The sequence below is a fragment of the Pongo abelii genome, chromosome 7 (assembly GCF_028885655.2).
Source record: "Pongo abelii isolate AG06213 chromosome 7, NHGRI_mPonAbe1-v2.0_pri, whole genome shotgun sequence".
In the NCBI taxonomy this organism is placed as follows: domain Eukaryota; kingdom Metazoa; phylum Chordata; class Mammalia; order Primates; family Hominidae; genus Pongo; species Pongo abelii.
In genome coordinates this window covers 78,036,287-78,051,980 of record NC_071992.2, presented here as the reverse complement: position 1 = coordinate 78,051,980, position 15,694 = coordinate 78,036,287, and the positions used below count along the sequence as shown (strand labels likewise).

The 15,694-nt window shown below is 40.8% G+C and overlaps 1 protein-coding gene across 1 annotated transcript in view; it reads right to left on the bottom strand.

Moving 5' to 3' along the window:
- Window positions 1-15,095: 15,095 nt before the first annotated feature.
- The window catches only part of NKAIN3 (sodium/potassium transporting ATPase interacting 3), a 799,758-nt gene continuing 799,159 nt past the window's right edge, over window positions 15,096-15,694 (bottom strand). The window contains exon 7 of the transcript XR_008527972.2: window positions 15,096-15,518. The gene's annotated coding sequence lies outside the window, so the exon portion shown is untranslated. The remainder of the gene's footprint in view (window positions 15,519-15,694) is intronic.

The window sequence follows — 15,694 nt, the reverse complement described above, 5'->3', positions numbered from 1 at the left end:
GCAGGCCCTCAGTAAGTAATTGTCACTAATTATAAGTTTTTTTCCCATGGAAAATAATTTAAAAGCTGTCGTATATTTATTTTGGTACACTTTAATGCATTTTTCTTTCTTTTTTTTTTTTTTTTTTTTAAGACGGAGCATCTCGCTTGTTGCCCAGGCTGGAGTGCAGTGCTGCAATCTCAGCTCACTGCAACCTCCTCTTTCTGGGTTCAAGCGATTCTGCTGCCTCAGCCTCCTGAGTAGCGGGATTACAAGCATGCGCCATCACACCCAGCTAAATTTTGTATTTTTGGTAGAGATGGAGTTTTGCCATGTTGGCCAGGCTGGTCTCAAACTCCTGACCTCAGGTGATCTACCAGCCTCGGCCTCCCAAAGTGCTGGGATTACAGGTGTGAGCCACTGTGCCCAGCCAACATTAATGTGTTTTTCAGTCCGTGCTACTCTCTTCCCTCATCATCCCATATAACCCTCAGAAGTATGAAATTTAGGAACTCCTGGAGGACAACCAAGCTGCTGGAAGGAAGAGAGAGAGGGTTTGCTGAGCTGTGTCTGGTAAATGGGTGTTTATGCATCTGTTCTCTGTGGGCTTCCAGAGCTTCTGCAAGAGAAGGGGAAACAGGAAACTGTGATTGGGAATGATGTTGGAGGGCATCGTGGATGATTTTACCTGCAACAAGAGAAGAACAATCACCTGCAGACACTGAGCTAAGCCATAATCTTTGGGGAGTGAGGACAAATAGCACATATTGGAAGAGATTAGTACATTTAACCAAGAAAGAACCTTACTAGAAATGTGGCAGATTTAGTTTCTGTCCATGAACATGAAGATTCTTTGTTGAGTCTTACTGTTGAATGTGTCTGGCTAAGTTTTTGTCTCCCACCACTAGAAAAAGGTAGTGACACTATTATTGCTCATGGTGCCAGGGTTCTTCCCAACCCATTTGTGTTGAAACCATATAGAACTGCTTGTCTCTGCAGTTCCCAAGAACAACTTCATCCGGACTCCGGATACTCATGATGCTGCATCCTCCATCCTTTTGCCCTGAAGACTGGCTTCCAAAGATTCTTACTGTGCTTCATAGAAGACGACCACAAATGCAAGAAAATGTGTTTTCTGCTCATGTTCAGCTTATTGTTTTTCCCATCACGTATTTTTTTTGAAGACTTTGTTTGCTAGATCGCTTTATTCCAAGAATGGAATCTTTCAAAGCTGACCACACCCTTGCTTCTGCCCACCACCACCAGCAGGAAAGATAGGCCAGCTTGAAGGCAAGTGAGGAGAGCAGTGCTGTTCAGAAGCCTGGTGTCCCTGCACCAGCGGAGGCAGGAGAGGTCGTTGATTTAGAGGTGCCTGTTGAAGTTGCTGGGCAGCAGTCCGGAAAGCCCTTAGAGATGGACAGCCACTCCTGGAGGACGGCCTGACGTGGGGAGCCTGGGGAGGAGGGGAGATCACAGCCCTCTGTCAGCAGGAGAGGGCAGAGGCTGAAAGGGTGACTGAGGGAGCAGGTGTGGATTAGAAAGAATAAGGAGAAAGAACAGAAACAGGAAGGACTGGGTGGGTATGGAAGAGACAGCTAATGTGTACCCTTCCCCAGCCAAAGCTGACTTGAGTTTCCAAGGGTTTTTGGAGAGCGATTGCCAAAGCTCTTACCTCCAGCATTTCCAATTCTCTTCCTGTGTGGAATATCCCAAATGGAGTAGAAACGCTCGGCTTCAGAGGCAGACCCTGCACTCATTTCTGTTGAGCCAGATGTTTCTGAGGGCCCACAGCTTCATGTATCTTGAGGGCTGGCACAAGATATTTTATGAGGAGATGTTGAGTGTCTCCATTTCCACATAGCAGAGTAGGGAAATCCTCAAAACCTTGTCAGTAGGCCGAATCCGTTGTTGCACAAATGGTCCTATGAGAGTCCTCACACCTGGAGCCTGGTGCACAGAAGGGCTGCATGTGCTTCCCCATCTTCCCTCCCTCCATTGCAATAATCAAGCAGCCCTACCTAGATGCTGGGTCTTTCCATTTTTATTGAATTGCAAGAAAATATTTCAAAGAATTTTCTCCTATGGGAAGAATTAAGCAAAAAAGGTCTTTCACTCCTCAGAAACAGCTTTGTTGTTTGCTTGGAATTTCATTTCATTTAAACAAACTTGTTTCAAAAATGAATACAATTTTTGTTCCACATAGCATTTTCATTCTTTTATTTTTTTGAAACAGAGTCTCATTCTGTCACCCCAGGCTGGATGCAGTGCAGTCGTGCAATCTCAGCTCACTGCAACCTCTGTCTCCAGGATTCAGATGACTCCCCTGCCTTAGCCTCCCAAGCAGCTGGGATTACAGGCACGCACCACCACAGCTGGCTAAATTTTGTATTTTTAATAGAGATGGGGTTTCACCATGCTGGTCAGACTGGTCTTGAATTCCTGACTTCAAGTGATCCCCTGCCTCAGCCTCCTAAAGTGCTGGGATTACAGGTGTGAGCCACTGCGCCTGGCCAGCATTTTTATTTTAATAGTTAAAAATTAACTGGGGTTCTCCAGAGAGGGCCCCCCTGCATACCCTGGGGGAAGGAATGCCGACCTCACGAAGCTTCCATTAAAGCCCAAGAGGATGGAGTTTGGAGAGCTTCTGGATAGCTGAACACAGGGAGGTTCCTGTAGGGTGGTGCATCCAGGGAGGGCATGGAAGCTTTGTGCCCCTTCCCTGGTACCTTGCCCTATGTGTCTCTTCATCTTTGTCCTTTGTAATGTCCTTTATAATAAACCTGTAAACATTAAAAAAGAAAAACTGGAGGTGTTTTGCAGTAATGTATTGGAAACACTAGATGTCAGGAGAGAACAAGCTAACCTAATGTTTAGCTGGTTGTATTTGCATTCAATTATTTAGAATAATAGATTTTAGGAAATTGTTAAAAACCTAAGGAACATTTACCAGTAAGTTATATTTATTAAATATTGTATTTAATTTATTTAAGTATATATATTTATTTAAATATAAACATAAACGTAGACTTACACCTAATACTGGATATTTTCCACTCTGATCTATGAGGAGGTCCTGATGACTCGATAAAAACACTTTTAAGCATCTATTAAGGGCCAGGTGCTATCATGTATATAAATCTGTAGATTGTACATACAATTCCAATTTTCTTTCCCCTGATGCTTAACTGGCCAAAATCTAGGCTAGCAGAGTGTTTCTTTGGGTGGGTGAAGAAAGAATCAACACCTCATATAATGAGAGATGCTTCTGGGAAGGCCTGCAAGGAAGGTACCAAATTAATCAAGCATTCCTTGGTCATTTCTAAGAATGTGGGCAGAAGTGCTTCAAATGAACATGAACTTGGTTTGTATTTTTTTTTTTCTATAGCGTAAGGTTTCTTAACATAATGTACTCTAAATCTTGTCATGGTTTCCCCTCCAAATTCAAGGGAAAGTTTCTAATCATTAGCTTTCCTGTTGAACTTATTCCTTTTTGCATAAATTTGGCATGCTTTTAGGCTTCCAATTCTCTGACATTTGTTATAATTTCTCATAATCTTAATTTAGAGCCAGTTTGTTTCATAGCATAGATTCCCTTTAGAATTTTACAATAACACTGTAACATCTTTTGCTATAGCTCAGCATTCAAGTTAATCCCAGAAGTTTTTCAAGGAGAAACTCAAGGGTTTGAGGGAATTAGAGAATCTCAGAATGGAAGAGAATTTAGATGATCACATTGGGTAGTGGGAAGACTGTATTTTCATTAAAGAAGCCTACATAGTATTTGTTTTAGACCAGCCACGTCACCCCTGGATTATTACAATGAACTGTTCACAAACTAAAAATTGCAATTCTTTCTTAACCAGTTTGTATGTCATACCTTCCATCCAGCTTCCCAGTGGAGAAGAGTGGACAAGCGCACCAGAAGTCAGGATGCCAAGGGTCATGTTTTATGTGTGCCATTTACTAACTGTGTAACATTAGCCATGAAAGTTTCTATTTATATTCTGCATACTCTGAGTCCTTTAAAATTGTCCTTCATTTTTAAACCGAGAAAAGATGCTTTTTATTTTATAGTCTCTGATAATCTAAAAAATTATTTCATACACTTTTAATAAAATTAATAATTTGCATAATAAAAGTGTTCAACTTGAGCAGCTAGAAGAGCAATTTTACTTTGCCAATAGTTAAAACTATCCTTTCTCTTTCAGTTTTGTAAAATGAAGTGAGGATGGGAATTTGCATTTTTTTTTGTTCTCTAGTTAAAAGAATCTAAATTACTTGGTTCCTCTTTGCTAGTCTCTACCCAAGGACAAAGGAGCTAACAAATAATGTATGCGAATCTGTTAGTATAATTAAATATAATGATTGACCCCAGTTTTGAGGGAAAATAGCCACATAAAACAAGATTTGAACATAGAATAGACTTTAGAACAATAACAATGTAACAATGATAATTAAAAAATTGAATTAAGGAAGTCCTTTTGTTATTTCCCTTTGGCCTATTTTCACACAGTTGCAAATACAGTTTGTGTTCTGCTCCTTTTACTTGACTAGATCAAAAGCACGTTTCCTCATTGCTGCAGGGCCGCCTGAGCTGCTGGGTCTTTACCCTCTGGGAGGGTTGAATTGCCCTGCCGAGTGACTAAGCTCAGCAGGCTAGGATTGGTCACTGTAGGAGGTGGATCGAGGGTGCAGACAGGTCAGGAATTCTACTTTTATGGCCCAAAGTGGGGCAGGGAAGCAGATCCAAGCCAAAGTCCATCTGGGGAATCAAAGTGCAAGAACCAAAAGGACCAGAGCAATTTAGTAACTAGACAATGGAGTCTGGAATTAGGAACGGAACTGAAGAAAGCTTGACGTGCAAGCAAGTTCCCACAAGCCGAGAGAGTCCAGGACGTGCCCCAGTGTCTGATGGAGATCGCAACCTACTTTATGGTGTTCAGGAGGGTGACTAGGGGCTTGTCTCTCTGTCTTGGAGATACACTATCAAGAATTACACTTTAAAAAATTTTCAATGACTGTAAGACATTCCATCTGGAAAAGCTGCCAAACACTTGCCTCCTTTGGGCATGAAGGATGGTTCCTTTAAAGCCAACACAGACTGACAGTAACCCTGCTTCTTCCAGCATTCAGGTATAGGCTCCCTGTTGAGGCCTCCTGGATTAGAATTGCTCTAGGTCACCAGCCACTGCTTACCCCAGACCTCTTCTCTTCCACGCTGTCCCTGGTCTCTCCCCTAAAAGGGATTTGATATTCAGGATTTTTTTTCTTATCCAGCACTCTTGGGTGTGTGGATCTTTGGGGTGATTTGACTGGCTTTGTAATTAACTGAGTAATGTACAAGTCCAGGCTGCAGCCCCAGCCTCGGGCTCAGCTGCGCCAGTGTTTGCTGCCTTGTGGTCAGAACATGACTGAGAGCAGAACATTACCACATGTGGGGAAGACTGACTGCGCAGCCCAGCATTCACTGGGTAAGTTGAGTTCAGGCAGAAGTGGTGAGAGGCCTCATTTTGGCCTTGTGCTTAAGCAGTGCAGCTTTACAGAACAAGAAAATTGGCCGAGCATCGGGGCTCATGCCTGTAATCCCAGCAGTTTCGGAGGCTGAGGCATAAGGATTGTTTGAGCTCAGGAATTTGAAACCAGCCTGGGCAATATAGTGAGACTCTGTCTCTATTTAAAAAGAAAAAAAAAAGAGCAAGAAAGTGATTACTGCCTTTGAATCCTCTCCCATGTGTATAGAAAAAACAAACCAAACCAAACCAACCAACCAAAGAAACAAAATAAACACCTGAAGGACCAGGCTTCCTGAGAGTCCCTAATACCTGCACAAAAACAAGCTGCATAAAAGTCCTTGCTCCCCTTTACCTTGGGCTTTGGCTTAAAATCCTTCTGAAAATGAGGTCCGCTGCAGTGGTCTAATGTTGCTGCAGCTTCCTGGAGCTGGACCTCACTGCCTTCCTCAGCATACCCTCAGTGTGCCTATCAATGTGTCCCCTGGCTGGCAGGGGCCTCATTTGCAGTGTCTGCCAGGCTCAGTTCCATGTTCATCTAGTCCTTCCACAGGAAGGGGTTCCAAGTCCAGATTGAGGGAGTGCTAACCTTCGGACATCAAGTGGTTTCAGAAGCTCTTGTTTGTTGTGCAACAACTCTGTCTTCTCCTAGTTTAGTGGTTTAAAATAACCATTTTATTTAGCTTCTGATGCTGTGGGACCACTGGGCAGTCCTTGTCGTCTGGGCTGGCAGCAGACAGACAACCATGTGTCCTTTCTGAGACCCAAATCCTCCCAGGATAAGCATATGAGATGCTGAAAGCATCGCGAGGGGTTTGATTCCTTTTGTATCCATGAGCTGTCTTTGTCCAAGTGTTGAGCCAGTTAGATACCATGGACCCCTGAAAACACTGAGGCAAGACTGCTCAAATTTGCCAGCTTGGAAGGAAGCTGACACTCTGCCCATGAGCCCCTTTTAAAATGTAGATTTTATTTTTTATTTAGGTATGGTGAGGCCAACAGATCAGGAGACAACTGCCATTGAAATGATAGTCTATTGGAGTTTCCAGGAGGAGGGGGGCAGGTCAGCCACCCATGCCGGCCACAGGAGGGGCTCTGAGGTCGGTTGTAGGCACAGAGAGTGAGGCGAACTGCCACCTGAAAGAGCCTTTTTGTGGTGCTTGCAGGAAAGCGTGGGTGAGGCAGGGTGAGCAGGCTAAGCAGGTTTAAGATTGGCTCACTTGCATAACTCGATGCCCTGCCTGTGCCTGAGGTGATTAGGACAGGGGAATAGTGTCCCCCAGTGCAAGAGCTCATTAAGCAGGGGGTGGGGAGAGGGCTCTGAATTGGTTAGTTTGCTTATGAAAGGCTACCCCACAGGAGGGTTTGTTACCTCTAAGAATTAGCTGGTGCTGGGAGGAGTAGCACCCCGCCTCCCCCCACAGGCCCCCCTCCCCTTCAGGAAGGCCTCTCAGGTCAAAGCATCGGATATTGAAGCTAGAAAACAGGTGGTTAATCCAGTCACTACTGTGCCTTCTGTGCCTTGGCCAGGTGACTTGGGCCATATCTGATCTCCAAATGCCCCCAGGAAGTTCTTGCTTGCACTTCTCTTTCTATTTGACTCCTCTTATGGTTGTGAGATTTATGTGACACCCTCATAAAAATGGTAGATGCCATCTGCTGGAGTGCAAGTCCCCCATTCCCTTCTCCACTGATTACCAGCAACAGCTGATGGCTTTATGGATGGCCAAGCCAGCCAACATTTGATCCCAGCACTCAGTTTGTGCCTGGATTCTGAAGCCTCTGAGTTAGGTTCATTGTTCAGGATTCTTCATTTATAGACCCAAAGCAAAGCAGAGCTTTCAGGTTAGGGCGTAGAGCCCCCTGCATCTGGTCAAGCACACCTCTGCCACCATTGCTGCTCATTTCCCTTTCACAGGAACTATGGTTTTTACCATGACTGCTTCCTCACTTCCTCTGATAAGATACATACCTGGCTGCTGGTCACTGCCTGGGACAACCAAAGGGTCACCCAAAGGGACCTCCGGGGTGCCTCTGACCCACAGGGATTAGGGATCATTGCTGCTTTTTGATTCGGCATCTTCCTTAGCTATGGTGGCATCTGACAGGTTGGGCTACCAGTGTCAAATGACATCTTGCCCTGGTTCCTGAGCAGGAACTTTGAGATAGTTTCCAAAATGGGATTACTGGGAAACCTTGGTTCTTGATTCAATTTCAAAGTTGCTTTCCACAAGAATCAACATATTTTACAGTGTATCTGACAACATATTTTGTAATTAATTAATTAATTATTATTATTATTATTTTGAGACAGGGTCTAGCTCTGTCACCCAGGCTGGAGTGTAGTGGTGCACTCACTGCAGCCTTGACCTCCGAGGCTCAGGTGATCCTCACACCTCAGCCTCCCAAGTAGCTGGGACTACAGGTGCATGCCACCACACCCAGCTAATTTTTTGTACTTCTTGTAGAGATGGGGTTTTGCCATGTTGCCCAGGCTGATCTCAAACTCCTGGGCTCAGGTGATCGTCCCACCTTGGTCTCCCAAAGTGCTGGAATTACAGGCATGAGCCACTGTGTCTGGCAACACATTATGGCACCAATTTTACCAGACCCTCAGTAGCCTTGAATATTATTGAATACTGCTACAGTCTGAATGTTTGTTTCACGCACAAGTTCATAGGTTGAGATCCTAATCCCCAAGGTGATAGTATTAGGATGTGGGGCCTTTGGAAGGTGATTAGTGTGGAGCCTTTGTGAGTGGCATTAGTATACTTATAAAAGAGGCCTGAAAGAGACCTACTGCCTCTTCTATCACGTGAGGTTAGAGTAAGAAGCTGTCCAGGAAACAGGCCCTCACCAGACACCAAATCTGCAAGACCCTTGTTCTTGGAATTTCTAGCCTCCAGAAATGTGAGAAATAAGTTTCTGTTGTTTGTAAGCTGCCTAGTCTATGGTATTTTGTTATAGCAGCCTGAATGGACCAAGCAAGAGAAACATTTTATTTCATTATATGCTAATAAATGAAGAAAGGTACATTACTGTTTCTCTCATTTCTTCATTTCTTTGATGGCTAGTGATAATAAATGAGCTCAGTATTTTTTTTTTTTTTGAGACAGAGTTTCGCTCTTGTTGCCCAGGCTGGAGTGCAATGGCACGATTTTGGCTCACTGCAACCTCCACCTCACGGGTTCAAGTGATTCTCCTGCCTCAGTTTCCCGAGTAGCTGGGATTATGGGCATGCACTACCACGCCCGGCTAATTTTGTATTTTTAGTAGAGACAGTGTTTCTCCATGTTGGTCAGGCTGGTCTCAAACTCCCAACCTCAGGTGATCCGCCCCCCCCCGGCTTCCCAAAGTACTGGGATAACAGGCGTGAGCCACCACGCCTGGCAGTATTTGTTTCTTTATTTCTTTAATTATTAATTTTTTTAGAGACAGGGTCTCTTGGTATTGCCCAGCCTGGAATGCAGAGGCTATTCATGAGCATAATCATAGTATAGCGTCCATCTTCTGGGCTCAAGTGGTCCTCCTGTCTCAGCCTCCCAAGCAGCTGAGACTATAGGCACACACCACTGCACTAGGCTCAATATTTGTTTTATCTATACTACGAATTAACTATTCATTTCTTTTACTTTTTATTAGTTTCTTAATGTTTATCTTATTTGGTATATAGTTCTTTTTTTCTTTTGGTATGCAATTCTCATTTTATTTTATCTTTCTTTTACCCTACTTTCAAGCTAACAAGTTAGGTATATAGTTCTTGACATAACATTATTAACCTCTTACTTGTCATCTTTATAGAAAATGTTTTTATCTCAGTCTTCTTTGACTTTATGTCTTCTGTTTTCCTTGATGTAAATAAATTTTTCTTTTTATGTAGCCACATTTTTAGATTTTCTTTCAATGTTTGTTTAGCTCTTTCTTTAAGCCTGGAAAGTATTTCCCTCTTTTTTGTTTTTTTTTTCTGATTTTCTATATTACAATTTTTAACTCTATAACTCAACCACAGTTGATTTTTGGATATGAAGTGAAGTTAGTAACTAATTTTTTGTTGCATATTTACAACCAGTTTTTCCAGAATTATTGTCAAATAATCTTTCTCCAGTTACTCATGATGCTGTCTATAGGATATAATGAATTATTGTAAACACTGTTGTCTGTTTTCTGCCATCAATTTTGTTTCATTAATTTATGCTTATTCTTATGCCAATATCTCTCATTTAATTGCAATATATTTGTAACATATTTTAATATAGGACTGACTCTCCCTTATTGGTTTTCTTTTAAAGAATTTGTTTTGATATCTTTTCCTATTTAAATGTTAAGATGAATTTTAGGATTATTTTCTCAAAATTCCCCTCTCCCCCACAACATGGATTTTATTGGGAATACAATAAGCCTATGTATTAGTTAGAAAAAAACCCATATCTTTACAATGTTTAGCTTGTTTGATATGGCAATACACAAAGTGTCTTTTATATCTCCTAGTTCAGCTAAGTAGTTTTTTATATGATACATTTCTCATTGGATTAGTTATTTCATTATCTATTGGTATTTCTCAATGGGATTAATTTATGTACTATCTTAAACAGAAAGTTTTAAGCATACACCCCTTGAACCTATCAAAAAAGTATCTCTAAAAATTTTTAACAGAGTTTTTAGGGACATGGAAGTGGGGAGTTTGTTTCCTAGCATTCCACTGTTTGTCTGTGAATTTTGTACCTGTTCTTTTTATTGAGCCATTTATTAATTCTAGCAATTTTAAAATTAATTCCTAAGGGCTTATTATATTACATATAATATATTTATGTATAAATATGCAATTACATATTGTACATAAATATAATACATTACAATTATTAATTTATATTTTTATACATATGAATATTTCCATATTTTATGTAATGGATTTTTTCAGAAATAAAAAAATTGTGTGCATTAAATTAACAGGGAGCTGAATCATTCTGACATTGAAATGGTATAATTAAAGTAGCCTGGTTAAGGCTTACAGACTTCTGCTTTACATGAATAAAAGCATTCCAAGAGAGGTAATCTCACAGTATGAAGTTTTCCGGAAGGCATGATTCCAAACCAGCTATTTACATGTAGGATCAGTTGTGTGTGCTTTGTTGCTGCTCTGCTGCTACAATGAAGCTTTTACCTTTTCTTTGCTTTCAAAAAGAAAGGGCTGACAAACTATGAAGGGCTTCAGGGTGCCCAGAAACCACACAAAGGATGCCCTCCTGTTGAACTGTACCTTAAGGCAAGAACTGATGCTGAGCTAATGAGAGTGTGTCAAGGTATTACCAGTTCAGGTCTCATCACTTCTAATTAGGGCTTCACGAACTCTGTGAACCTTGCCAGGATTCTTGCTTGGGTCATTTTAATGTGTTTCCATTCTAAAGCCTGGCTGCTAATTTAGATTTTTTTTTTTCTGTAGGATTTCCTGAATCATTATGACTTAAAAGTCATTTATTTTGCCTTTTATAATGGAAACTCTTTATTTTGAAATAATTTTAGTCTTACAGAAAAATTGCAAATATTGTACAAAGAATTCCTATTCCCTTCACTCACACCAAAATGTTAACATTTTACACATTTGCATTATTATTCTCTTTCTCTCCTATTCTCTGTTCTCTGTGTATGTGTGTGGTGTGTGTGTATATTCACCGACACATATATACATATTATTTTTAACCATTTGAGATTAAATTGCAGATGTGTTGCCTTTTACACCTAAATATGTCAATGTTTATTTCCTAAAAGCAACGACATCCTCTTACATAATATTGCATAATTATCAACATCAACAGACCATATTAAAATTTTACACATTGTCCTGACAGCGTCCTCTATGCAAATAAAAAAAGTATTTTCAGGTCTAGAATCCAATTCAGAATCACAAGTTGCATTGAATTTTCTTGTCTCCATAGTCCTTAATCTGCTCCTCAGTTTTTGTCTTTTATGACTTGACATTTGTGAAGACTATAGGCCAGTTATTTTGTAGAAACTTTCTCTTAATTATAAATCTTCAACTGATTCCAGAGGCATGACTTTTAACTTGCAATTGAACTCTCTGATTATCTTAATTTTTCCATGTCTAATCTGAAAACATTTATCTCCAGCTTATTGTTAAAGAATTCAAACATACAAGGGCAGAAATACAGGAAGGGAATTGACATTTGCTGAGCACTTGAAAAGCCCTGGTATAGGGCAGTTGATAAACATTTAATCAGCACATCCTCTTGTAACTTATTATTATTATTATTACTACTACCCCCATTATGCAAATGGGAAAATGGGTGCTCAGAGACTGTGACCTGCCTAAAGCTACACAGTTGGAGATAAGACATTTTTGTAATCCAAATCCTCCCCTTCACCACACTCCTGAAAGGATCCATGAAATTTACCTTGGCCCTGTCCGACACTTGGCTCCATATAGACTTTGACTTTTGCAGGCTCTTCTAGCCTTCCATGGAGCTCACTAATTTAATACCTTTCTTCTCCACTGGACTGGGAGTTAGCTCTTGAGGAGGAAGGACCACAGTTGTTTACTTTGTAGCCCCTGTACCTAACTCAAAGCCTGGAATTTAAACTGTATTTCTTGAGGGAAAGCATTTGAGTGTATAAAGTCTAAGGAATAAGCAGAGCATCCTGTGCCTGTGGTCCATATTTGGGACCAAAGCCTCTCCCTGAGCTCTGGAACTGTCCCCATGCCCCGTGTACAGTGTGAGCCTCAGTGCCACCCAGGGCACAGGACCCCAGCTGGCTCCCCATGGTGAGCTCCAGCCTGGCGCTTTGATGCCATTGTTTGAACTTTGAGATTTAAAACATTCAAAAAAATATTCACCTTGTGAAGTAGAAAGAAATGTTGTATCATTTTCAAGAGGTAAAAAAGATCAAGGACCAAGTTTTTCATGATTTTTCTCACTTGTGAAATTTTGTGAAACAAATGGAAGAAATGTCACCTGCTTCTAGGAAATTTAAGTCTTTTTTTCTTTAATATTTGCCTGTTCTACTTAAGTGTCACCTACCAGAAGTACACATGGTTAAGTCTTCATGTACATGCTTTCCACTCATCTATGTACTTAGGCTGCTGGCAGCAGGATAATATTGAGAGCCACACTGAATGTGAGTCTGGAACCATAATCCTTAGGTGAATAAATATCAGTAAAAAGGGAAGGTCAGTGGATACCATCAGATGTGCATTTAATTTCTCAATTTTCTCAAACTCCACTGTTCACAATCAGCAAAAAACTATTGAAAAAGCTATAATGATAAAAAATAAAACGCCGTATTTTGTGTATAAATGGCCCCTAAATGCAAACCAATTCTTTCATTTGGTGCTCATCTGAAGAGGACTGAGCTGGTTTTGGCACTACCATAAGCAGGCCCTCAGTGCTACTGCACCATCTGAATAGACTTTCCTAGTCTATTTTCTTGTTCGTTCTCCTCAGTAATTGCTTCTCACCCTTCCTGTCAAATCTCCAACACCTTTCCTCTCTCCTCACTGTAAGATGATGAATTTCCTTCTGTTAGCTCAGAAATATTGAAAAGGATTAGAAGAGAACCCCCAACAAGCCCCACTGTTCAGTGCTCCCCCACTGTCATCTGTACACATATTCTCTTCCTTCCCTACCTGAAGCTCTGGCCAATCACTTATTGTTATCTGAGACCACCTCCTCTACTGTGCACCAGATCCTTTCCCTTTTCTACTATCCAGGGGCATCACACAAGCAAATGGCCCCCTCCTCCTGCATCATCAATATTTACGTCTCTCCAGACTCATTCCAGTAATCACACTTACATACTATAGTACCTCCTATCTTTAAAAGTCTTCTGTTGACTGTGCACATTCTCTCATTATCTCCTTAATTTGCCGTATACCTGTACTATAAACCTTCTTGAAAGAGTCATCTATACTTGATGACTCTCGTTTCTCCCCTCCTATCCTCTCTCAAATCTATTCCACAGCACTTTGTTCTTTTCACCCCTGTGCTCCATAGAAATTACTCTTGTCAAGGTTACCAATGACCTCCAGGTGGCTGAATCCAATGTCCCAAGTCCCCGTGTAACTTGATCCATCATTTGGTGTGGTTGTCCCTCTTTGCTTCTGGAAACACTTTGGCACTAGGAAGACATGCTCCTTAAAACATTTTTACTATTAATATTATTTTTAATTGTAAAGTTATACTTGTATACATTTATGGAGTACAATGTGATCTTTTGATGTAGGTATACAATGTGGAATGATTAAATTCAGTTAAGTAACATCCATCACCTCATTTACTTATCATTTTTTAAGTGAGATGTCTGAAATTTACTCTCTTAGCAATTTTGAAATATATCACACACTATTATTGGCTATAGTCACCCTGCTGTGCCATAGATCTCCAAAACTTATTCCTCACCCCTGTAATGCTAGCACTTTGGGAAGCCGAGGCAGGCAGATATCTTGAATCCAGGAGTTCAAAACCAGTCTGGGCAATATGGCGAAACCCCATTTCTACTAAAAATAGAAAAATTAGCCAGGTGTGGTGGCACACACCTGTAGTCCCAGCTACTTGGGAGACTGAGGTGGGAGAATTGCTTGAATCTGGGAGGCAGAGGTTGCAGTGAGTCGAGATCATGCCACTGTCCTCCAGCCTGGATGAGGAAGCTAGACTCTATCTCAAAATAAATAAATAAACAAACAAACCAAAAACCAAGAAACAACAACAACGAAAAACTTATTTCTCCTGCCTAACTGAAATTTTGCTCCTTTTGACCAGTAACTCCCCATTTCCTTTCTTACTTTCCCTCCCCACCCCTGGTAACCACCATTCTATTCTCTACTTTTATGAATTTGGTTTCTTTCGGATTCAACGTATAAGTGAGACCATGCAGTATTTGTCTTTGTGTGCCTCGCTTACTTTGTTTAGCATCATGTCCATCAGCTTCATTCATGTTGTCATAAATGACAGAATTTCCTTCATTTTAGAGGCTGAATAGTATTCCATTGTGTATATATACCACATTTTCTGTATCCATTCATTCACTGATGAACATTTAGGTTGAGTCCGTATCATGGCTATCGTGAATAATCCTGCAGTAAACATGAGAGTGCAGCTATCTTTTCAACATATGTATTTCAATTCTTTTGGCTATATATCAAGAAGCAGAGTTGCTGGATTATACGGTGGTTCTATTTTTAGTCTTTTGAGGCACCTCCATACTATTGTCCATTATGGCTGTACTAATGTGTGGTCCTACCAGCAATATATAAGGGGTCCCTTTTCTCTACATTCTGTCTAACACCACAAATAAACTCACACATTTATAGTGAATTGATTTTTGACAAAGGTGCCAAAAACATACAATGGGGAAAGGGCAGTCTCTTCAATAAATAGTGCTGGGAAAATCAGATATCCACATTCAGAAGAGTAAAATTGGATCTCCATCTCACATCATATTAAAAAATAATCTCAAAATTGATTGAAGACTAAATAGTAGACCTGAAACTGTAAAACTACTAAAAGAATATATAGGGGGAAGCTTCACAACAATGCTCTGGGCAATAATTTTTTAGATAAGTTCCCAAAAACACAGGCAACAAAAGCAAAAAATAGACAAATGGGATTTCATTAAACAAAAGCTTCAGCACAGCAAAGGAAACAATTAACAAAATGAAAAGATAACTCAAGGATGGAAGAAAATATCTGCAAACCATATGGTATAGTTTTGATATTTGTCCCCTCCAAATCTCATGTTGAAGTGTCATCTACAGTGTTAGAGGTGGGAGACAGCGGTGTTTGTGTCATGAGGATGGATCCCTTATAAATAGCTTGATGCCCTCCCCACAGAAATGAGTGAGTTCTCACTCTATTAGTTCACCTGAGAGCTGATTGCTTAAAAGAGCATGGTGTCTCTCTTGCTTCCACTCTTGCTATGTGATGTGCCTGCTCCCACTTTGCCTTCCATCATGAGTAAAAGCTTCCTGAGTCCTTTCCAAAAGCTGAGCAGGTGCCGGCACCATGTTGCTTGTACACCCTGCAGAATCATGAGCCAAATAACTGACTATCTTTTCTTCATAAATTACCCAGCCTTGGGTATTCCTTTATAACAACGCAAAACAGACTAACACACCATACATCTGATAAGGGATTAATATTCAAAATATATAAGGACCCCAAACAAGTCAACAAGAAAATCAATAACCCAATTAA